Source organism: Triticum dicoccoides, chromosome 6A, assembly GCF_002162155.2.
Source record: "Triticum dicoccoides isolate Atlit2015 ecotype Zavitan chromosome 6A, WEW_v2.0, whole genome shotgun sequence".
Taxonomy (NCBI): domain Eukaryota; kingdom Viridiplantae; phylum Streptophyta; class Magnoliopsida; order Poales; family Poaceae; genus Triticum; species Triticum dicoccoides.
Window position 1 is genome coordinate 195,045,913 of NC_041390.1, and position 5,697 is coordinate 195,051,609.

The 5,697-nt window shown below is 43.3% G+C and overlaps 1 long non-coding RNA gene across 1 annotated transcript; it reads right to left on the reverse strand.

The window, feature by feature from the left end:
• Positions 1-1,199: 1,199 nt before the first annotated feature.
• LOC119316571 lies at positions 1,200-4,825 on the reverse strand. The gene is made up of 5 exons (XR_005153074.1): positions 4,468-4,825; positions 4,156-4,384; positions 2,957-3,963; positions 2,414-2,752; positions 1,200-1,367 (listed from the first exon to the last, which is right to left on the reverse strand). It is a non-coding gene; the product is annotated as an uncharacterized LOC119316571 (long non-coding RNA).
• Between the last annotated feature and the right edge of the window lie 872 nt (positions 4,826-5,697).

Consider the following 5,697-nt stretch of genomic DNA (forward strand, 5'->3'; position numbering starts at 1 on the left):
CTCTCCGCTTGCTCCCCGCCATTGTATGTGGCGAGCCCGGCTCGAACGGGGACCATATACGCTGGAGGGAGAAATCCCTGGGTATGTAACTCTACTAATTGGCTGTGCGGGACGGAACACTTCTCCCAATCACCGGGCTTAGGGCTACGGGAGCGGGAGGAGGAGCTGCGATGGCCGGCCATGTTGGAATGGATTTTTCCGAGCGCGCTCCGATGGATACTCGTCATGGGAGGATGGTGTGGTCTGGATCTAAGAATCCCCGTCTCTTTAATAGACAATTTACTTACATGGCTAGGGTGGCGAATGTAAAATGCCATGGCTCCTCGCATTCGCTCGACACGTGGAAGATAGCCCTTATTGAGCGCGGAAGCCAAGAAGTGCAACATTTATGGGGAGCCGGACACTACTCAACAGATATTCAGAATTTGGAGAGGAACCCGCCTTGCAATGCCGAAAACAATCTGCGCGCCGGACTCATCGTCATTGAAGCCTTATTCAGGGGCTACTGAGGGAGTCCTGGATTAGGGGGTCTCCGGACAGCCGGACTATATCCTTTGGCCGGACTGTTGGACTATGAAGATACAAGATCGAAGACTTCGTCTCGTGTCCGGATGGGACTCTCCTTGGCGTGGAAGGCAAGCTTGGCAATACGGATATGTAGATCTCCTCCCTTTAACCGACGATGTGTAACCCTAGCCCCCTCCGGTGTCTATATAAACCGGAGGGTTTAGTCCGTAGGACAACGACAATCATACCATAGGCTAGCTTCTAGGGTTTAGCCTCTACGATCTCGTACTCACTAGATCATAGATGGCGCGCGTTGCTGCGCCCGTCTATTTTGGCTCTTAGTTGTTAGGAATAAAAGTAACTTGTATACATTTGTTTACAAAGCTTTCAAATATTGTGCTTGTCTCCTCCATAATGGTATTTAGGCAGAAAAGAAATATTTTGAGGTTTTGGTATTTAGGCAGAAAAGAAATATTTTGAGTTTTTCCTTCGCGTCTAATATTCGAGTTGTGGTATTAAGCAGTATTAAGCGCATGAGATATGAATTAGGAGAGATATGAATTAGGATGATTGATATGGATTGTGGCATCTCCCGCAAAGGTTCACATCACGATAGCTACAAAATAGAATATTGAGGAAAGACAGAGGAAAGACATTAGGAATACTCGAGAGAAGAAAATAGGCAGTACAAATATTTCAGAACTTCCAATATATTATCAAGAAAATCTCAATGCGTTCTGGCCAGTGATACAATTACACTACATCATCATATTATAACGGTCAAGTATTCTTGCATTGCACCAGGATAGATGCGTGAATGTGCACTTGCTCAGATTTGAGGTCGTAAAATTCCATCCGATCTACAATAATAAAAGCCGTAAGCTCAATATCAAATGCCAGTGGGTTGTGAAACAATGTCTCAAGTTGTGCTACATGTTAACCGACTTACAATTGCTTACATCGAAATACAAACAAAATACTATTAGTAAGGCAAATCAATTGAAGAAATAAATACATAAGCAGTGTCCCAAGGAGAAGTATAAGACAGTTATAATTGCTCTGTAAATAACGTGGTGTATGTTGATGAAGGAAACAATAATAACAACATTACCTACATAACATTTTTGCTAATATCCGTAAGAGAACATCATCTATCGAATCAGAATCATAATTGAGTGTCGTTTACAAAACTGTCCTTACTATATCAAATGAGAATTGCATGAAGTGATTAAAGCTCAGTGTATGTGCATGAATGTAGATGTGCCCGTAATAATTACGATACCTTCCACATGCTAACGCTGGAGTAAAATTAGCCAATTGCTTTTAAGACACAACAAAATATCAAAATAAGTTCACAAGAAATTTACTGAATTTTGTGGCAAAGAGATACCTAAAGTAATGTGTGGAAGATCGCAAACCAGTCACTTGCTGGTACGTGAAATTTAAGAATCTTTTGATAAAAAATATTGGCATCCAATTTGTAAGATCCTCTTTCACGGAAACCTATGCCGCCTTAAATTAAGAAAGAAACAAAAATGTGCAAGCTAAAAATAAGCTCAGAATATCTAATGGGGCAGCATTACAGCCAATTGATAGATACCAACGTGTTGACACCATTCAATCAGTAAGCATTGGTCTTAATTCAGACAAAGAGGCTATACATATTAAATTAAGGATTTTGTCCATCATTTGTAATTATCATTTTCTGATTTTCATTTAAAAGTGTGACAAACCAGGCAGCCTTGTTAAAATCCTGAAAATAGAAGTACCTTAATCACCCATTTTGACATGCCTTATCTGACTCGAGATATTCTCACAAACCAGCAAAAAATGCAACCTCAAACTGAATTGAAATAAGGTAGGAAAATCTCACATTCATGTGTATTATTCGGTAATAGGTATGTACCAGGGGTTGCGGTCATGCAGTAGGCTGCGCAAGTAGAGGCAATAACGGTGGCGATCTCTCGCGCTCCGGCTCACAGTTTGAACTTAATTACCTAACAATTCACATAGTTTGTTTTGATGGGGATCATGCCATTTCAGAGAAAAAAATAAGCATTTGAACAAATAATAATATTAGCATAGAATGGCAAGAAAACAACATACAAAATGACTGGATTGTTCATATTGGATAACATATTTAAATATGAAATGAACAAACAAGCGAGGTGATATAGTGGATACAATGAAACCTGGTTCCTAGCAAAGGGCGATGGGATGAAATCCTCAGTTTGTAGATTGGTTGCTGCAAACAAAACATATAATTAACAACTTTGCCATAGCAACCAATCAAAACTGCGAAATGGTTACAAACAATTTCTGATATAAATGTAATTAGGAGTCTCATTTCGAAACATAAATAAACACATGTCTCCATCAACAGTAAGAACCGAAAAGCAAAATCTGAGCAAAACAAACTGTAGAGAGGAAACGGGGTGAGGGTCCTTACCTTGTTGCTGCTGGCTTATGTTGCTTGGGGATGCCATGACTGCTGGCTTGGGAGGAGGACAACAGGGAGAAGGTCATACGGAAAGAAGCAGCCATGGACGTAGTTGTCGGGGGATGTGGTGATTGATGCCGTTGAGAATCCAGACAAGCAGATGTGTGGTCGAAGAGGAGGAAAAAGGGGTAATTCTACATGTGTATTTTGTTAGTTTATGGACTGATAGCTTCAAAAGAAAAACTTCGTTAACTGGGTTACATGTTAATTATTTGCATATATGGAAGTTCTCTTTATAGGAAGACAGACATATAATTTGAACCCATGTTTTTTCATAAAAGGTGAGAGCATATAGTCATGTACATCAACCATGATAACAGATGGAGTTAATATATTTTTTATGTGTCAACCCAGATAATTTCTTGATTATATTAGCATCTCAACAGCTGTTTGGATTTGTGATGAAGATAATCTCCTGATAATCATATTCTAAAGATATAAAGAGAGTTTAGTAGCGATGTGAAATTCACGTCAAGGATCACTGGTTAGTTCTACCTTTCAGTAAATATAAGAGACTTGCTTCAGTTAGAGAAGAGAAATCAGTGTCCAAAAAAGTACTAATCTGATGTTTCTATATGTACAGAAATTGTAGGTTCTGTACAACAATATGTGACATCAATTGAAGTGTCTAGTCTAGTTGGCAGACTGATTTCCCTACAAATTGGTGAATCAGCAAGGAAAGGTGGAGAAAACAGGTTTAAGGAGAAAACAGCGGTGGAGGCAGCCGGTGATGCATCATCATATATGTGCTTCTTGTTCTGGATTTTCACCGATGAAAGCAACGCAAAGAAGATGTCAACTGCAATAGGATCCAGAGTAGGCTTTTCTCCGGCTTGCACCAGTGTAACACGAAACAATTCGATGAGCAGCCAAAATGGTCGAGGCTGCAGAATTGAACTTGCCGCTACCAGATCGATGAGAACTGAGAAGGCATCATTTTTTTACTTGTTTTTTCCCTGCATAACAAACAAAAGAGGAAGGCGAGGATTTATGCAGGATAAATTCATTACGTTTAGCATCCAGTAATTCCATAATTTCATTGTCAAGTTCTAGAGTCCATTAGTTGTATAGCATCCAGTAATTCCATATGTGGTCAAGTGAAGTACTATCATCCAAATATGACTACATAGGACTAATTAAGATCGTACCTAGAGGATGACCAAGCCTGAGACCTCATGGAGAAGATATGGAGCACCGCAGCCACCCTGCATCGTGGTCATCAATTGTGGTGGGGCAGTTGGCGGATGTACAGAAGGCCCAAAGTCCCCCAGCTCACTGGTGGGGATGGAATAGGGCTGCAGCTTGTGTGGCTTCCCATTCTTATCCACACCATCTGTGATCACACTGATCGGCTGCCCCTTGTGCTACAGCACCTCCCTGGCAAACAGATTAATCCCCATGAATTCAGTTACCGAGATTCAACTATAAGTCCATGAGCGAATATACAACATGAGGTGGACCTCCGTATGAAGACCATTTGTCAGGGCGCGTTGTCGTCGGTGAGACGAGTGTTGAGATCTTGAGGAGGCACTGCCCCACGCAGGGTTCCTTGGGACGCACTTTTTGGGCACCACCCCCTCATCCTGCTTCTTGGAGATCTTCACCGGCTTCCCCGTCGTCGCTGCTAGTCCACGCCATGAGAGAGGGAGAGCGATGGGAAGGCGAAGGAGAGCGGCGCCGTAGAGGGAGAGACTCGGGAGCGGACAGTGCCGGAGCAGATCGGGAGGGAGAGAGAGTCGTGGGGGTGGCGGCGATGGAATTAGGATAGGGTTTGGGAGGAGCTAGTCGGGGGAGAGACAGAGACGAGCGATAGATGGGCCGTGGACCGTGCTGGATAGGCCCGATGACAAGAATGCGCCGATTTTTCTACCGGAGCAGCGTCCCTCCAGGACAGCTGGCCCAACGAGCGAGAGAACGAAGATCGGACGGCCAAAAACGTGCAGAACACCAAATCGAACGGACAGAAACACAAAATCGCTGTGAGGGCAAGGATTAGGTACGGTTATACTGTCCTTAATATCATCAAGATCAATCAAGCAGAACGTGGGATATTACCTCCATCAAGAGGGCCCGAACTTGGGTAAACATCGTGTCCCCCGCGTCCTGTTACCATCCACCTTAGACGCACAGTTCGAGACCCCCTACCTGAGATCCGCCGATTTTGACACCGACACAAACCACAAGTCAAACTCGGCCCCACCGAAACTTTCTATCCGGCGCCACCGAGTTCTCCTGACATAGCCACTGTCAGAAACCCTAATCAATTCGGTCTCACCAATGAGATCTCGGTCTCACCGAGAAGGGATTGCAAACTCTCTGTTGCCTATTGCATTAATTTCGGTCTCACCGAAATATGAAATCGGTCCCACTGAGTTTGCTTGGCCAACTCTTTGTTTTGCTTATTACCCAAATCGGTCCCACCGAGTTTGTGTAATCGGTCCAACCGAGATAAGGCTTTACCCTAACCCCAGCACATTAGTCCCACCGAGTTGATCATATCGGTCCCACCGAAATGCCTAACGGTCACATTATGAACCAAATCGGTCCGACCGAGTTTTATGATTCGGTCCCACCGAGTTTGGTGAATTGTGTGTAACGGTTAGATTTTGTGTGGAGGCTATATATACCCCTCCACCCACTTGTCATTTGTGGAGAGAGCCATCAGAATATGCCTACACTTCCAACATACA